Genomic DNA, 19,934 nt, shown 5'->3' with positions numbered 1-19,934 from the left:
TTCGCAGTTTGGCACGCAGATAGTCCTGTGTTGTAGCTTCACCAGGTTGACACATCATTTTGAGGTATGCCTGGTGCTGCTCCTGGCATGCCCTCATGCACTCTTCATTGAACCAGGGTTGGTCTCCTGGCTTGATGGTAATGGTAGAGTGGGGGATATGCCAGGCCATGAGGTTACAGATTGTGGTTGAGTACAATTCTGCTGCTGATGACGGCCCACAGCGTCTCATGTATGCCCAGTTTTGCATTGCTAGATCTGTTCGAAATATATCCCATTTCGCACGGTGGTAGTGCCACACAACACAACGGACGGAATCCTCAATATGAAGGCAGGACTTCGTCTCCACAAGGAATGTGCGGTGGTCACTCCTACCAATACTGTCATGGACAGAAGCATCTGCAGCAGGCAGATTGGTGAGGACGAGGTCAAGTATGTTTTTCCCTCATGTTGGTTCCCCCACCACCTGCCGCAGACCCAGTCTAGTCGCTATGTCCTTTAGGACTCGGCCAGCTCGGTCAGTAGTGATGCTACCGAGCCACTCTTGATGATGGACATTGAAGTCCCCCACCCAGAGTACATTTTGTGCCCTTGCCACCCTCAGTGCTTCCTCCAAGTGGTGTTCAACATGTTGGAGTATTGAGTCATCAGCTGAGGGAGGGCGGTAGGTGGTAATCAGTAGGAGGTTACCTTGCCCATGTTTGACCTGATGCCATGAGACTTCATGAGGTCCAGAGTCGATGTTGAGGACTCCCAGGGCAACTCCCTCCCTACTGTATACCACTGTGCCACCACCTCTGCTGGGTCTGTCCTGTCGGTGGGACTGGACATACCCGGGGATGGTGATGGCAGTGTCTGGGACATTGTCTGTAAGGTATGATTCCGTGAGTATGACTATGTCAGGCTGTTGCTTGACTAGTCTGTGGGACAGCTCTCCCAACTTTGGCACAAGCCCCCAGATGTTAGTAAGGAGGACTTTGCAGGGTCGACAGGGCTGGGTTTGCCGTTGTCGTTTCCAGTGCCTAGGTCGATGCTGGGTTGTCCGTTTCATTCCTTTTTATTGACTTCATAGCGGTTCGGTACTCGGAATACTGTTACGGAAGGGATTAGTTCTCCTTAAGGTAGAGGCAGTCAGGATCAGTGGAATTGCTGATTAGACAAAGTATGTTTAGTGCAGTAAGGGAAACAGCGTGATGTGTTTTATTTTTATGTTATGAGGACTGATACTGAATTAATTTGAGATTTACCATAAATGTTACTCTGCTCATTTGCTCAACAATTGCAAAATAAATCAGCTTTGCAGATTTACATTCAGCTTTATCTCACTAAAGTATGAATAAGTCCACCTTTCAGCACACTTGTTGTACATATGACGTAACAGTATTCAGTTCATATAACAAGGGGCTTCATTCTTCCAGCACCCTGAGTCAGACTATCACGTGACAAAATATTGAGCAGTAATGGCAAACTCCTGATTGCAAGGAAAATGTGATCCACTTATGGGAGAGCCCGATGATATGGATTGAATCTGAGAGAATATCTAGTACTGTAGGTAGGTGAACCCACACCTCCCTTCTAATACTTTTAACTCTAAAGTCCAAGCTGAACCCGCCTGGTTAGGGAAAATGATCAAGGCTCACAACTCAGTAAACTTGGTATTCTTTTAACAGTTGATTGTACCATTGATAACTTACAAACATCAGTACCCTGCTCCCTTCAAGTTAAAGGGGGAGATGGTGACATAGTGATAATATCACTGATATAGTAATTCGGATGCTCAGGCTAATACCCTGGGGGCACAGTTTCAAATCCCACCAGCTGGTAGAATTTAAATTCAACTAATTAAGAAAAATCTGGAACTGAAAGCTAGTCTCAGTAATGCTGCCCTGAAACTATCATCAATTGTTGTAAAAACCCATCTGGTTCACTAATGTCCTTTAGGGAAGGAAATCTGTCGTCCTTACCTGATCTGGCCTACTTGTGACTCCAGATCCACAGCAATGTGGTTGACTCTTAACTGTCCTCTGAAATGGCCTAGCACGGCATTCAGTTGTCAAGGGCAATTAGGGTTAGCAGCAAATGCTGGCCTTGCCAGTGATGCCCATGTCCCATGAAAGAATTTTAAAAAACATTACTCACAAACTCTGTCCCTTAATTTCCGATCTGCACTCACCCTGTCGATCACTCAGAGGAGTATGTTCCCATCTGTGTGGATGATCAAGTTCGCCTTGCAAGTCTCTGCTCTTTTCCCTGAACACATGTTTCTTTCATTACAAAATCACACCCATGACGATTGATGCAAACCCCTCCCACTTTTGATTGTAACTTCTTAAATCTTGCAACAATTCCACATTCTGGAATAGTCCATTGACATATGAAGGTGTTTCAAAGGGGAATTTTCTGGCTTTTCAGCATCATCAGATTGGTGAAGGAGTTTTGCCCTAATGAAATAGTTTTTGGGATTAGCATTTCCAAGGGATTTGGATGTCCACCAGACACACTGGAACCCATAGCTCGTTAGCTTGTCAGTGCTGGAGTTCAATGCTTGAGATAAGTCATTTAAATCTGAATAGATGCATACCACTGTGCGCTCTGATTGCATCAGCTATCTCCGGACCAGTATATTCATGAAGTTACTCCATTGCGTCTGTGTTTTATTTCAATTCCCAGCTTGTATTTTTTCAAAAGTTGAGTTACAAAGCCTCGTGGGATCCTGGTATGCGAAACTTAGTCAATTTCTGACAATTGTCTATTACAAACGGCATTTTTGCAGTACCCTAGCTTGAACTATAAATGTTGGCTCCCTTTAAGTTGAATGCGTTCTTGCTGAAGGACATTACGAACCCTGAAATCTGTAACGATGTCCACCCCCAAAAAAATGTAGATAAAATAACAAAATCAAATTTAAACTATCAAATCAAAACAAAAAGATTATGTGATTCCCACTAGTCACAGAAGCATCCATGATGAATGGATGTCCATTAGCTCTTCTCCAGTTGTCTACTTTTACTTGTAGTCATTGGCTAAAGTGTTAATTAACACAATATAAATATAGGCACAGTTTCTGCGCAGTAAGGTCCAGGAACTTTGTGTATCTGGGATAAATGTGCATGGTGGAAGTATCTCTGACTGCTTGAGCTCAAGCTCAGGCTTTATGAGGTTGATAACCAGCTGCTGAGCCTCCATCATATTCAGGGAGCAAAAGACCCTGACATGCACATTCCACCAGGCGGTTATCCTACAGAGTCAGGAGGCAATGTAGGAATCCCCTGAGAATGTTGAATTAACAAACAGGTATTCAGTGCTGAAAATGACAACAACTTAGTGAATGGAAAGTAAGGGCTGGATTTTGTGCAGGAGGCAGGGGTCCCGGCGCCCGGCTGAAAGGTCGGGGGGAGCCCTGCCTCTGCATTTTTTCAGACCCACGGAGAAATCCTCCAGTCTTTTGGGGACAAATTTTAAGGAGGTGGGATCCCTGTCACTTTGAAGATTTTATCAGGACGGGAATCCCGCCTCCAAGAGCTGCCAGCCAATCACAGGGCCAGCAGCTCAGTGGTATCGGCAGCACCAGGAGCAGTGGCCAATGCTGGTACTGCAGAGGTCTCAGACCCATGTCCAGCGTTGAAACCCCGGAACAGAGGTAGTTCAGGCAGGCTCACTGGGGCCAGTCCGGTGAGGGGGTGTGGGGGGATGGATGTTCAGTCCAGGGGGAGGGAGGTCATGGGGGGTACAGTGGTTCCCAGTGGGGGTCCTCCGTGGGCCACAAATTACCCACGAAGAAGGGACACCCCCAAGCCCCCCAGGGAGGTTGCCTCATTTTCCAAGGCATCCTCCCTGCATGGAGGGAGAGATCCCAGCGACAGCAGGAAGAGGTCCTTATTTGGCCTCTGGGCAGGAAAGTCGGCGACGGCCTATCCCAACCCCAGGAGAATCCCAAACCAGGATTCCCGACGTCAGGCTCCATGGTGGGCGATTCTGCCTTTATTTTCCAGCCTCTCCCGCAATGAAACCCGCTGCTGGGATAAGCACAAAATACGGCCCTAAGGGTGGAATTTTGTCAAAGCGGTGGAGGTACTGTCATCGGGATTTCCAGCTTGTGATCCACTTAGCGGGGAGGGAGATCTTCAACAATATTACGGAGGAGGCAGCCAATTAAGTATGGCTGGCAGGGCGTCAACACTGCCAGCCCAATCAGAGGTCTGGCAGCTCGGAGAATGTGAAGGCGTGTGAAAATGGAGTCACCTTTGGAAGTGTGTACATTTTTACATTATGTACATTTTTAAATGGTCCAAGTAGGCAGACCCAGAGAACAGAGCAGAAGCCTCTCCAGATGCAGCGTTGGGGCAGCTGGGGTGGTCTTTGCTGCGAGTGGCTTCTCCCTGGGCCAAAGAGCCTCCGGCTTTGATCACCACCACCTCCCCAGGTAAGCCACTAGGAGGATGCCTCCTTGCAGCTGGCAGCCTCCCCACATAGCCATGACTCCTCGTGCCCCTGGAAAAATGCCAGGGGCCTGGGAAAATCGCTCTTATTTGAAACTTTATGTATTCAAATTGGCTGCTAACCTCCATTCAGCAGGCAGCTGAGCCGTGGCCGTTTCCACTGCTGGGAGACTTCCCTGTTGGCGGGACTGATGCAGCCATCCTGATGCAGCTCCCTGGCATTTTACTGGCCCCACCACCCGGGGACTGGTAAAATTCCGCCCAACATCTCCAAAAGGGAATTGCCACACCATGAGTAAGGTACATGATGGAGTGGGTGAAAATGGGACAGCCAGGTGTTATGGTTCAATGACATAGGAAGAAAAATAATTGAAGCCCTGCTAAGGAGCTCAGAAGTGAAGGTTGGTAATTTTAGGATCATTCTCAGTGACCACACTTTTTCAATATGGGAATGTTAAGATAAGGGATTTAAAGGCATGGTTGAAGACATGTTGCAGGAAAGAAGGGTTCCAATTGCTTGGACAATGGGACTAATTCTGGGCTGAAATGAATGAATGGTTTCATCTGAGGAAAGCTAGAACCCGTGTCACTCTGGAAGAGTAGCTAGTGTTGTGGGGAGGGTTTAAATTAATATGGCAAAGGGAAGAGGGAAAACAATGTGGAAGCAGAACGCTAATCAAAGAGGAAATGGAGTGTAGGAAAAAAATAAAAGAAAAAATAAAGGAAAAACAGATCAGAATGAGAAAGGATTGAAATAAGCAAAGTTTTCAAACAAACAAGCAGATTTGAATGAATGAGCACAAAAGTCCGAGTGTATCAGGCCTGTGTCCTCAGTACCTTGCTCTATGGCAGCGAGGCCTGGACAACGTATGTCAGCCAAGAGCGACGTCTCAATTCATTCCATCTTCGCTGCCTCCGGAGAATACTTGGCATCAGGTGGCAGGACCGTATCTCCAACACAGAAGTCCTCGAGGCGGCCAACATCCCCAGCTTGTACACACTACTGAGTCAGCGGCGCTTGAGATGGCTTGGCCATGTGAGCCGCATGGAAGATGGCAGGATCCCCAAAGACACATTGTACAGCGAGCTCGCCACTGGTATCAGATCCACCGGCCGTCCATGTCTCCGCTATAAAGACGTCTGCAAACGCGACATGAAATCCTGTGACATCGATCACAAGTCGTGGGAGTCAGTTGCCAGCGTTCGCCAGAGCTGGTGGGCAGCCATAAAGACGGGGCTAAAATGTGGCGAGTCAAAGAGACTTAGTAGTTGGCAGGAAAAAAGACAGAGGCGCAAGGGGAGAGCCAACTGTGCAACAGCCCCGACAAACAAATTTCTCTGCAGCACCTGTGGAAAAGCCTGTCACTCTAGAATTGGCCTTTATAGCCACTCCAGGCGCTGCTTCACAAACCACTGACCACCTCCAGGCGCGTATCCATTGTCTCTCGAGATAAGGAGGCCCAAAAGAAAGAAAAAAAAGAAATTCAATGCGCAAAATATGATGAATCAAATTGGCTCGAGGCCCAAATTGCTGTATGATAAAATAGCACTGATAAATGAGCCAAGCAGCCAGGCCCCAGCGAGCTGCAGTGGTTCAAGAATGCGGCTCACCAGTACCTTCTTGAGGGCAATTAGGGATGGGCAACAAATGCTGGCCTAGACAGCGTTGCTCACATCCCATGAAAGAATAAAAAAAAGATCTGCCTTAGGCTGAATAAGACTGGGAAGTGTTCATTTCTGGTTACAATCTGTAGTATAAGGGTTTGAAAGGGTGTGAGTAACACCTCCCACTATGATGCTCTAAGAGATCACATGAGAGAGAAACTTGAAGAAGAAGTAGCATGGCTTCAGTGGAGTTAGGCATAGTTCTATAAAACTGTATATAGTTCTTTAATATGTAATAAACTAGTTATTGTTAAAACTTACCGAAGACTCAGTAATCTCTTCTAGCTAGACTAACCAAACATTCAACACAATATATTTAGAAGTGATAATGTAGGAAACAATAGATGTGGAGAAGCAAAACTTCCATGATAGCACTAATAAAACAAAGAATAGATATAAGGAATGGTGTAAAAGCTGAAACTATTTGGTTAAATTTAAGGAGCAAGAAAAGTACTATAACTGTATTGAGAGTATATTAGAGGGAAAAGGAGCTATAGGATGGAAAAAGCTACAACAATAAACATGAAAATAAAAGGGAACAGTTAAAGATCAAGGTATTTGAAAAATTGAATGCTAAAAAGAGAAGAAGCGCTATAAATTGGAAATAAATATTGATAGATAAGATAGTAGAGACACAACAGGAAATGTTCAAACAGGAGAAGATTACAGTGCAAACTGGACATATTTCCACAAAGAAGTGGCACAGATAAAAAGACTCAGTTTTCCATCTTTCAGCTCCTCTTATGTATAACCAATTCTACTTTACAGCTTCCCCAATTGCTGTAAGCTTTGCCATTTAATTGATGATGATGGATTCTCCTCCCATCACTTGATGGATGAGTGTTTTGCAAGGAGACTGGTTGTTCACTGTCTAGCATGTGTTGTCTTATATTTGATGTTAAATCAAATCCTGATTTACAGATCCAATTGCAAATATTACATACGACGTCACTGCAGGAGGGGAGGGTGAAGGCACTAGCTTTGCTCGCTCATACTGTAGGGATCTAACTCTGTTCTCCGCAAATGTTGAGATTGCTTGATGACAGTGACTTCTCCATTTGGATCTGTCCATTGGTTGTTTCTTCCCATGTTGTGGGGTCCAATTTACAGGCTCTGAGATTGGCTTTCAGAATATCTTTGTATCTAAGTTTGGAACGTCCTATGGTGTGGGTTCCGGTGCTCAGCTGGCTGTAGAATACCGCCTTTGGTATGCGGGAATTCTCCATGTGAACCACATGGCCAACCAGTGACGCTGAACTCTGACGAACATGCTCTCAATATCAGGTATGCAGCACCTTGCAAGAGCCTTGGTGTTAGGGATTTTGTCCTGCCACTTAATGTTGCAGATAGATCTTAAGCAGCAAAAGTGGAATGCCTCAAGTTGCTTTATGTGACGCCGGTAGGTTGTCCATGCCTCACAGCCATAAAGAAATGATGTGAGACACACTGGCTGGTAACCTTTGATCATTGTTTTCAGACAACCTCTATGCTTTCTCCAAAGCCTATGGGCTGGATTTTATGTCAGGCGGACGGGAGCTGGCCACCGACATAAAATTCAGTGGCAAACCCGCTTCCGCCTAGCCTGGGGATCCGTCTTGCATTTTACAGGTCCACAGGTTTTAACTGTTCCGAGGCAGGACTTCCACCTGCTTGAAGGAGGAAGTCCCTCCTCATTGAGCTGCCAGCCAATCAGCGGGCCGGCAGCTCTTAGTCCTAGCAGCACCACCGGGAGCGGTGACCACTGCTGGGACTGCAGCCCAGCCAAGGACATGGAGCCAAGAGTGCAGGTAAGTTTCGTTTGCTTCACCGGGTGTAATCGGTCGTGCCCCAGCGAGGCAAAGGTGGTCATTTGGGGCGATGTCTTGGGTCCTAGGGGTGGTTGGGGAGGCGGGGGCAGCCCTCAATCAGGCACCCTGTGCCCGATCGTCAGGGCACCCCCCCACTCACCCCCAGTGCGCTAAGGGGCCTCCATGTTTCACCATGCACCTTTCACGTCTCCAGGATGCCTGCTTACCATGGGTAAAATCCCCGTGGAGATGGGTGAAGGCCCTTAAGTGGCCGTTAAGTAGCCACTTAAGGGCCTTGATTGGCCTGGGGCGGGAGGCATGTTTTTGGACCCCCCGCCCTACGTAAAGTGGGGCGGTGGGAGCATGTCGGGAAGGCTTCCCGGAGCCTCCCACTCAATTTGATGTCAACCCCCCTCCCGCCCCACCCGCCACCATCCAGCTCACTGGGGTGGCATAATATTTCGGCCTATGGATGAGCCTGCCGAAAGCTGAGCTTGCTTTTGCCAGGGGATGGGTGTTGTTGGAGAGGATAGTCCCGAGATAGTAGAACTTCTGAACTGAGTTGAAGGATATATTGTTGATTGTGACAATGGGGTGTTGGAGTTTGTGGTCGCGGCAAGTTGTACAACATTTCTGTCTTTTTCAGACTTATTGTAAGGCCGAAGCGTTCTGAGGCTTGGGTAAAGCAGTCAACAAGCAACTGGATGTCCTCTGGAGTGTGCGCTATGACAGCATAGTCGTCAGCAAACAAGAGTTCACTTTATCGCTGTTCTTTGATCTTTGTGTGAGCCTTGAGCCTTGAACAGATTGCTGTCTGTCCTGAACTGAATGTGCACTCTATGTTGAGATCTTTTAGTGCATACAAGAGAATGGCTGAAAAATAGATGGCAAACAGAACTGGAGCCATTACACAACTTTTCTTGGTGTCATTGATGATATTGGTGACTGGAAAGGCCTTTGATAAGGCACCATTCTGTATCACACTAGCCATCATGTCGTCATGAAATGAGCAGATGACCCTGATATCCTTACAGGGCAGCCATATTTGTATAGCACCTTCCACAGGCCTTCATGGTTTACTGTATCGAAGACCTTGGTCAGGTCATCTCACACTATGTAGAGGACCTTGTTCTGTTCGTGGGACTTTCTTGAATTGACACACTGCAAAGATCATGTCAACTATTCCTTGTCCAGCACAAAAGCCACACTGTGATTCTGGGTACACTGAGTGTGTAACAATCCTATTGAGAATAACATTTGCAAGAATTTTTCCCACTCACGAAGAGAAGTGAAAGACCACGATGATTGTCACAGATAGACTTGCTTCCCTTCCATTTGTACAGGTGAGTTATGGAAGCATCCTTATAATCTTGGGCCACAATGCCCTGATTTCAGATTAAACAGAAGAGGCTAGTGAGTTTCCTAACCACATGCGCTCCTCCATATTTGAATAGTTCAGGTGGAAGGCCATTGGCTCCCGGAGGCTTAGCCACAGACAGTTGCTTTATGGCCTTAGTGACTTCGGCTTGAGATGGATTGAGGGCAAGCTCATCCGAAATGTGATGCTGTGGAATTAATCCAATGGCATCATCCCACCCTAGATTCTTGGTTCAGGAGATTGTTAAAATGCTCTGCCTTAGGAGAGAGAATCTCATGCCTATTCGCTAGGAGCTGATTGCCGTCTGCTGAGAGGACGGGTATCGTAGCATTGGTTTTGGGGCCATAGAGAGACGAAGACTTTCATAGAGAGCCTTCAGGTCATGCTTATTGGCAGCTTTCTGAAGCTGTGCAGCCTTGTTCTCCCACCAATGGTTCTTTATCTATCTTCATTTGGCCTGCAGAGTGTGTTCTGCTTGATGGTATCTTGTTGGTGACGTTTTGTCGAATATGTAGGATCTGTGAGTATTGTGCACATCATCTAGTAGCTTGGCTATTTCTTGGTCATTCTTGTCGAACCAATCTTGGTGCTTCCGTTTGACGACTCCAAGGACCTCAGATGCCATGCTATGAATAACATCCCTTAACTTCTTCCAAGGATCTTCAAGGTCTATATTATCTTTTGAGATACCAGCAAGCTCAACAGCTAGTTTTTGTCCCAGGTCTTGACTCTTGTCTGAGTCTTTTAGGATAGTTACATCAAACTTCCCTTGTAGTTTGGCTCTGTGTCGTAGCACTATAGGTGTTATCTTCAAGGACATGATGCTCCTGACAAGCCAATGGTCTGACCAGCATTCAGCGCCTCTAAGGCAGTGGGTAGAGCACATGTCCTTGATGTCTCTCTTTCCTACAATAATGTAGCCCAACATGTGCCAATGTTTAGATCTGGCGTGCACCCATGTTGTTTTCAATTTATCAGCTTGTTGGAAGATTGTGTTTGTGATGGTGAAGTCAAACTCACTGCACTTAGAGAGAAGAAACTGACCATTGGAGTTTACTTTACCAATGCCGTGGTGTCCCAGTACTCCCCTCCATGTACTACAGTCTGTACCAACATGGGCATTGAAATCACCAATGATGATGAGTTTGTCCTGGTGTGGTACTCCTGTGATGATCCTGCTGAGACTGCCATAGAATTCTTCTTTGACTTTGTCTCTGTGTGTCATTGTTGGTGCATAGGCACTGATGAGTGTTACATACTAGTTCCTAGCAAGACTTAATAGAAGTCCCATGAGTTGGTTGCTGATACCCTTGGGAAGTGAGTCGAGCTTACATGCCAATTCAGATCAAATGGCAAAGCCCACACCTGACTGTCGAGGCTGGTGCATGGACTTGCCAATCCAGTAGAATGTGAAGCTTGCACCTACTTCCACAAGATAAGAATCCTCTTCAATCCTTGGGTGGAATTTTGTGAGGCCAGCAGGAGCGGGAATGGAAACGCGGGTGGGGAGGGGGGGTCCAAAGAATAGGGATGGACGCACTTGCCCGGAAACCCAACGTTGTGATGTTCGTTCTGGGTTTTGTCAGCAGTGGGAAGGCTATAATGGGGCATAGCGGGACTGCAATTTAAATTGATGAACAGCTCAATGTTATACATTTGTATTGAAGTGATCATAATTCAATGAGGGGGTTTAGAATTTAGTCAATGGCAGGCAGGGATCACGGGCCTTCTGATCCCCGGCCGTTGAAAGTTGCCAGTAATCAGGTAAGACCTTAGTGCTGCTGTAGGAAGGCAGCCATGGGGAGCAGTGGATAGGGGAAGAGGGGGGAGTGGAGGCCATTGTCGAACTGCAGCGTTGAAGACTCTGCATGAGTGGGCTCCTTCACAGGTAAGAGGGCCGGGTGAGCGCAGTATTGAGTGGTCATAATGTCAGGTGACAAGGTGAGGTGGCCACAGTATCTGGTGATGGACTCTCTGCAAGGGTGGGCATTGAGGGGTATAAGCATGTATTCCAAAGGGAGTAGCAAAGGGAAAGGTGCCAAGGCAAGTTCATCTCTGCAAGACAGAGCGCTGGAGGGCTGTTGATCACCTGGCATGAATCTCATGCACCATATCTTTGTGGACCCCTTTGGCATGATGCAGCATCTCTGATAGAGCGAGGGCCAGGTGGCAGCTGTGCCTTCCCGTGAAGCACCACAACAGGAACAACAGCTGTCGGCCATGCCAAGAAGGGCCCACCTGTGCCAAATAGTGTACCGGACCCAACTCAGCTCCCTCCAAATATCCAAGTGGCAGTGTCAGCGAAGACTGCAGCTCTCCAGGGAGGCTGTCACTGATTTATACACAATGCTGCAGGATAAATTGCTACCCTTGGACTTTTGTGGATACCCGAGAATCACCATGGCATTCAACTTCTACGCTTCCAGCTCTTTCCAGGGATCCACTGAGGAAATGGAGTCATAGAGTCAATGGCTGGGATTTTATCTGGGCAATGAGGGTCTCGAGCTCTGGCAAAAGCACTGCCGAGAACACCGCGTCACCCCTTTCTGTGGGATGCCCGCTGAATCAAGTGCCAATTAGGTAATTAACTGAACTGGACTGTGGTGGACCTTCCATGGGATCAATGACCCTGGCAACAGAAGCCCCACCCTCTGGGAGCTGTCGGCTGATCAGAGGCTAGCAGTTCTTTAACTGAGCAGCACTACTGTGGAGGCGGTGGCTGCTGCCGGTGGAGCACCCACCCCAGACCTAAGAGTGGCACTGGGTGCAGGCCACAGTAGGTCAGGGCTGTTCACAGGCCTTCCCATCCCGGATTTAATGTCGGCAGAGGTGGGAAGATGGCGGGGTCCCCTCCGCCACCATCCCACCTGATTATGTGCTTTTCCTGGATCCAAACCCACCGCAGGGGAGAGCATAAAATTCCTCCCACAGTGTCATTTATGGCATAGAAGATGGCCATTTGGCCCATCGAATCCATGCTGGCTCTCTGCAGATCAATCCAGTCAGTCCCATTCCCCTGCTCGATCTCCAAAGCCCTGCATGTTTATTTTCCTCAAGTGCCCATCCAATTTCCTTTTGAAATCATTGATAGTCTCTGCTTCCACCAACCTCGTGGGCAGCGAGTTCCAGGTCATTACCAGCCATTGCAGAAAAAAGTTCTTCCTCACATTCCCCCTGCATCTCTTGCCAAAAAACCTTCAAACTGTGTCTCCTAGTCCTTGTACCATCAGTTAATAGGAACAGTTTTCCTTTGTCCAACTTATCTAAGCCTGTCATAATCTTGTACAGCTCTGCCAAATTACCCCTCAATCCCCTTTGCTCCAGGGAGAACAACCCCAGATATTTGAAGCTAACCTTGAAACTAAAATCTCACATCCCTGGAATTATTCTGGTAAATCTCCTCTGCACCCTGTCAAGGAGCCTCACATCCTTCCTAAAATATGGTGACCAGAACTGGACACAATACTCTTGTTAGGGCCTAACCAGAGTGTTATAAAGGTTCAGCATAACTTCCCTCCTTTTGTACTCAGTGCCTCTATTTATGAAGCCCAAGATCCCATATGCTTTGCTAATCACTCTCTCAATATGTCCTGCCACCTTCAAAGATCGATGCCAATACATCCCAGGTACCTCTGTTCCCTGCACACATTTGAGAACTGCACCATTAAGTCTGTACTGCCTTACCCTAACCCTTCTGCCAAAATACATTACCTCACATGTGTGGGGTCTCCCAGGCAACAGCCCACCACTGCATCAAGGAGGTGACCAATGCCCTGTTCAAGATGACTGGTAACTATGTGAACTACTGGACCGGCCCTGACAGTCAGGTGGCGAGGGCCATTAGATTTGGGGCCATTGTTGGATTCCTCCAGGTGCAAGCTGTAATAGATTCTTCTTGTTCTTCTTAGGCAATCCCTTGGGAATGTGGATGACTTTCTTCCACTCCAGGGTTGTGGGTCCTTAGGTGACTGAATAGTCCAATTCTGGATCCGCACACTCTGCCACAGATGGGGCCGGTGGTGTTTGGTGAGGTGAGTGAATGGGATGCTCGAAATTCCGAACGCTCCTTCCGCTGTTTGCCTTTGATCACTGCTTGGGCATGTCGATGTTGTTCAAACTGGCTGGCACCTTTGCAGATGCTTCCCCTCCATTTTGGGCGGTCTCAGGCAAGAGATTTCCACGACCAGTGGAGATGTCACATTTTTTCAGGGAGGCTTTAAGGACATCCTTGTAGCATTTCCTCTGTCCTCCTGGTAGCCTCTTGCCATGACAGAGCTCAGAGTTGAAAGCTTGTTTTGGGAGTCTTGTGTCAGGCATGGACAATGTGGCCCACCCAATGTAACTGACTAGCCATGAGCAGTGTCTCGATACTGGGGATGTTGGTCTGAGAGAGGACCCTGATATTGGAGTAAAAACAAGAAATGCTGCAACCACTCAGCAGGTCTGGCAGCATCTGTGGAGAGAGAAGCAGAGTTAACGTTTCGGGTCAGTGACCCTTCTTCGGAACTAGCAAATATTAGAAATGTCAAAGGTTATAAGCAAGTGAGCCGGGGTTGGGGCAAGAGATAAGAAAGGAGAAGGTGTAGATTGGACAAGGCCACCTAGCTGACCAAGGGGTCATGGAGCAAAGGCAAACAATATGTTAATGGTGTGTTGAAAGACAAAGCATTAGTACAGATAGGGTGTTAACGAACTGAAGATTGAGCAGCAGCAAGTACAAACATGAAAAAAAACAGTGGGTGAGGAAACTGAACAAACTACAATGAAATGAAATAAACAAAAGAAAAATGATTGTAAAAAATGTAAAAAAGAAAGAAGAAAGGAATAACTAAAAGTAAAAGTAAAATGGGGGGGCCGTCATGCTCTGAAATTATTGAACTCAATGTTCAGTTCGGCAGGCTGTAGTGTGCCTAATCGGAAAATGAGATGCTGTTCCTCGAGCTTGTGTTGATGTTCACTGGAACACTGCAGCAAGCCCAGGATAGAGATGTGAGCATGAGAGCAGGGGGGAGTGTTGAAATGGCAAGCAACCGGAAGCTCAGGGTCCTGCTTGCGGACTGAGCGGAGATGTTCCGCAAAGCGGTCACCCAGTCTGCGCTTGGTCTCCCCAATGTAGAGGAGACCACACTGTGAGCAGCGAATACAGTATACTACATTGAAAGAAGTACAAGTAAATCGCTGCTTCACCTGAAAGGAGTGTTTGGGGCCTGGGATAGTGAGGGGAGAGGAGGTAAATGGGCAGGTATTACACCTCCTGCGATTGCAGGGGAAGGTGCCATGGGATGGGGACGAGGTGGTGGGGGTAATGGAGGAGTGGACCAGGGTGTCACGGAGGGAACAATCCCTTCAGAATGCTGACAGGGGAAGGGAGGGGAAGATGCGTTTGGTAGTGGCATCACGCTGGAGGTGGCAGAAATGGCGGAGGATGATCCTTTGGATATGGAGGCTGATGGGGTGGAAAGTGAGGACAAGGGGAACCCTGTCACGGTTCTGGGAGGGAGGGGAAGGGGTGAGGGTAGAGGTGCGGGAAATGGGTCGGACACGGTTGAGGGCCCTGTCAACAACAGTGGGGGGAATCCTCGGTTGAGGAAAAAGGAGGTCATATCAGAAGCACCGTCATGGAAGGTGGCAACATCAGAGCAGATGCGTTGGAGATGGAGAAACTGGGACAATGGAATGGAGTCCTTACAGGAGGTAGGGTGTGAAGAAGTGTAGTCCAGGTAGCTGTGGGAGTCGGTGGGCTTATACTGGATATTAGTGGACAACCTATCCTGATATTGGAGCGCCTGTCCTGCCATTGAATTTGCAGAATTTTGCAGAGGCACCGCTGGTAATATCTCTCCAGGGCTTTGAGATGTCTGCTGTACTGTGTCCATGTTTCCGATGCATACAGGAGGGCAGGTAACACTGCGGCCCTGTAGACCATGAGCCTGGTGCCAGGTTTGATGTCTTTGTCGTCAAACACTCTTATCCTCAGATGACCGAAGGCTGCTCTGGCATACTGGAGGCGATGCTGAGTTTCATCGTCAATGTCTGCCCTTGCTGAGAGGAGGCTCCCAAGGTATGAGAAGTGACCCACATTGTCCAGTGGCCCGCCATGGATCTTGATAGTCGGGGGCCAGTGTTGCGCTGTGGGAGCAGGCTGGTAGAGACCTTTGTCTTCCAGATGTTTAGCTTAAGACCCATTCTTTCATACACCTCTGTGAATGCATCAACGAGGCTTTGAAGCTCGGCCTCTAAATGTGCGTATATGCAAGCATCGTCAGCATACTGCAGATTGATGACAGAGGTTGGAGTGGCCTTGCTTATGGACTGGTGGCGACGCAGGTTAAATAGTTTCCCGCTCATCCTGCAGAGTAGATCTACTCCGGCAGGGAGTTTCAAGGAGATGAGATGGAATGTTGCGGCGAGGAAGAAGGAAAAGAACGTTGGTGCGATGACACAGCCTTACTTGACCCCAGTTTGCACTTGGATTGGGTCAGTGGCAGATCTGTTGCTAAGGATTACAGCTTGCATGTCGTGCAGCAGGCAGAGGATGGTGACAAATATCTCCGGGCAGCCAAATTTGAGGAGGATGTACCATAATCCCTCCCAGTTGATGGAGTCAAAGGTCTTTGTGAGTTCAAAGAAGGCCATGTATAAAGGTTACTGCTGCTCCCTACATTTTTCTTGGAGTAGTCTTGATGTGAAGATCATGTCCACTGTGCCTCTTGATGGATGGAATCAACATTGTGATTCCAGTAAGAGCTCTTCAGCCATGGGGAGGAGGAGGTTGAGAAGGACTCTTGCAATGACCTTCCCTGTGGCGGACAGCAGGGATACCCCTTTGTAGTTACTGCAGTCGGTCTTGTCGCCTTTTTTAAAGATGGTCACAATTACAGCGACTCAGAGATCCCCTGGCAAGCTCTCCTCTTTCCAGATGAGGGAATTGAGATCATGTCAAGAATGCCTCTTGGCCATATTTTAGAATTTCTGCAAGAATTCCGTCTACGCTAGTGGCCTTGTTGTTTTTTATCTGTCAGAGGGCCTTTTCGATCTCATGTCAGGCTGTGGTTGTGCTGAGGTCGTGGTGGATATCATGCTGTGGAATGTGGTGGATGACACTCGTATCAAGGACTGAGTTGTGATTGAGGAGATCTTCGAAGTGCTCCTTCCAACAAGCACTGACTGCCTCTCTGTCCTTGATCAGTGCTACTCCATTCTTTGCTGTCAGTGGGGTAGGTACTTGGGTACTTGGGCCGTAAATGGTCTTGACTGCGCTGAAGAATCCACGCACGTCATGGCTGTCATCGAGTTGCTGTACTACCTGCGCTCTTTCAGCCCACCAGCTGTTCTTTAGGTCATGAGTTTTTTGTTGAACCTTGGCCTTCAATTGTCTGCATACCTGCTTTTTCTCCCCTCGAATTTTGGTGATGTTTCCAGTTCAGCAACACCTTGCGTTGTGATTTAGTAGCTGCTGCATCTCCTGGCTGTTCTCGTCAAACCAGTCTTGGTGTTCCCTGGTCGAGAAACCAAGGGTATCCTCGCAAGTGCTGATTATGGTGGCTTTGAGGGCAGACTAGGCGTTGTGAACAAAGAACAAGAACAAAGAAAATTACAGCACAGGAACAGGCCCTTCGGCCCTCCAAGCCTGCGCCGATCCAGATCCTCTATCTAAACATGTCGCCTATTTTCTAAGGGTCTGTATCTCTTTGCTTCCTGCCCATTCATGTATCTGTCTAGATGCATCTTAAAAGACGCTATCGTGCCCGCGTCTACCACCTCCGCTGGCAACGCGTTCCAGGCACCCACCACCCTCTGCGTAAAGAACTTTCCACGCATATCCCCCCTAAACTTTTCCCCTCTCACTTTGAACTCGTGACCCCTAGTAATTGAATCCCCCACTCTGGGAAAAAGCTTCTTGCTATCTACCCTGTCTATACCTCTCATGATTTTGTACACCTCAATCAGGTCCCCCCTCAACCTCCGTCTTTCTAATGAAAATAATCCTAATCTACTCAACCTCTCTTCGTAGCTAGCGCCCTCCATACCAGGCAACATCCTGGTGAACCTCCTCTGCACCCTCTCCAAAGCATCTACATCCTTTTGGTAATGTGGCGACCAGAACTGCACGCAGTATTCCAAATGTGGCCGAACCAAAGTCTTATACAACTGTAACATGACCTGCCAACCCTTGTACTCAATACCCCGTCCGATGAAGGAAAGCATGCCGTATGCCTTCTTGACCACTCGATTGACCTGCGTTGCCACCTTCAGGGAACAATGGACCTGAATACCCAAATCTCTCTGTACATCAATTTTCCCCAGGACTTTTCCATTTACTGTATAGTTCACTCTTGAATTGGATCTTCCAAAATGCATCACCTCGCATTTGCCTTGATTGAACTCCATCTGCCATTTCTCTGCCCAACTCTCCAATCTATCTATATTTTGCTGTATTCTCTGACAGTCCCCTTCACTATCTGCTACTCCACCAATCTTAGTGTCGTCTGCAAACTTGCTAATCAGACCACCTACACTTTCCTCCAAATCAATTATGTATATCACAAACAACAGTGGTCCCAGCACGGATCCCTGTGGAACACCACTGGTCACACGTCTCCATTTTGAGAAACTCCCTTCCACTGCTACTCTCTGTCTCCTGTTGCCCAGCCAGTTCTTTATCCATCTAGCTAGTACACCCTGGACCCCATGCGACTTCACTTTCTCCATCAGCCTACCATAGGGAACCTTATCAAACGCCTCACTGAAGTCCATGTATATGACATCTGCAGCCCTTCCCTCATCGATCAACTTTGTCACTTCCTCAAAGAATTCTATTAAGTTGGTAAGACATGACCTTCCCCGCACAAAACCATGTTGCCTATCACTGATAAGCCCATTTTCTTCCAAATGGGAATAGATCCTATCCCTCAGTATCTTTTCCAGCAGCTTCCCTACCACTGACATCAGGCTCACCGGTCTATAATTACCTGGATTATCCCTGCTACCCTTCTTAAACAAGGGGACAACATTAGCAATTCTCCAGTCCTCTGGGACCTCACCCGTGTTTAAGGATGCTGCAAAGATATCTGTTAAGACCCCAGCTCTTTCCTCTCTTGCTTCCCTCAGTAACCTGGGATAGATCCCATCCGGACCTGGGGACTTGTCCACCTTAATGCCTTTTAGAATACCCAACACTTCCTCCTTCCTTATGCCGACTTGACCTAGAATAATCAAACATCTGTCCCTAACCTGAACATCCGTCATGCCCCTCTCCTCGGTGAATACCGATGCAAAGTACTCGTTTAGAATCTCACCCATTTTCTCTGACTCCACGCATAACTTTCCTCCTTTGTCCTTGAGTGGGCCAATCCTTTCTCTAGTTACCCTCTTGCTCCTTATATATGAATAAAAGGCTTTGGGATTTTCCTTAACCCTGTTTGCTAAAGATATTTCATGACCCCTTTTAGCCCTCTTAATTCCTCGTTTCAGATTGGTCCTACATTCCCGATATTCTTTCAAAGCTTCGTCTTTCTTCAGCCTCCTAGACCTTATGTATGCTTCCTTTTACCTCTTAGCTAGTCTCACAATTTCACCTGTCATCCATGGTACCCTAATCTTGCCATTTCTATCCCTCATTTTCACAGGAACATGTCTCTCCTGCACGCTAATCAACCTCTCTTTAAAAGCCTCCCACATATCAAATGTGGATTTACCGTCAAACAGCTGCTCCCAATCTACATTCCCCAGCTCCTGCCGAATTTTGGTATAGTTGGCCTTCCCCCAATTTAGCACTCTTCCTTTAGGACCACTCTCGTCTTTGTCCATGAGTATTCTAAAACTTACGGAATTGTGATCACTATTCCCAAAGTAGTCCCCTACTGAAACTTCAACTACCTGGCCGGGCTCATTCCCCAACACCAGGTCCAGTATGGCCCCTTCCTGAGTTGGACTATTTACATACTGCTCTAGAAAACACTCCTGGATGCTCCTTACAATTTCTGCTCCATCTAGACCTCTAACACTAAGTGAATCCCAGTCAACGTTGGGAAAATTAAAATCTCCTATCACCACCACCCTGTTGCTCCTACATCTTTCCATAATCTGTTTACATATTTGTACCTCTATCTCACGCTCGCTGTTGGGAGGCCTGTAGTACAGCCCCAACATTGTTACCGCACCCTTCCTATTTCTGAGTTCTGCCCATATTGCCTCACTGCTCGAGTCCTCCATAGTGCCCTCCTTCAGCACAGCTGTGATATCCTCTTTGACCAGTATTGCAACTCCTCTACCCCTTTTACCTCCCTCTCTATCCCGCCTGAAGCATCGATATCCTGGGATATTTAGTTGCCAATCATGCCCTTCCCTCAACCAAGTCTCAGTAATAGCAATAACATCATACTCCCAGGTACTAATCCAAGCCCTAAGTTCATCTGCCTTACCTACTACACTTCTTGCATTAAAACAAATGCACCTCAGACCACCAGTCCCTTTGCGTTCATCATCTGCTCCCTGCCTACTCTTCCCCTTAGTCACGCTGACTTCATTATCTAGTTCCTTATAGGCTTTAGTTACTACCTCCTTACTGTCCACTGACCTCCTCATTTGGTTCCCATTCCCCTGCCACATTAGTTTAAACCCTCCCCAACAGCGTTAGCAAAAGCACCCCCAAGGACATTGGTTCCA

This window comes from Heterodontus francisci, chromosome 3 (assembly GCF_036365525.1).
Source record: "Heterodontus francisci isolate sHetFra1 chromosome 3, sHetFra1.hap1, whole genome shotgun sequence".
In the NCBI taxonomy this organism is placed as follows: Eukaryota; Metazoa; Chordata; class Chondrichthyes; order Heterodontiformes; family Heterodontidae; genus Heterodontus; species Heterodontus francisci.
The sequence above is the reverse complement of the archived record's forward strand: the minus strand, read 5'-3'. Positions refer to the sequence as shown.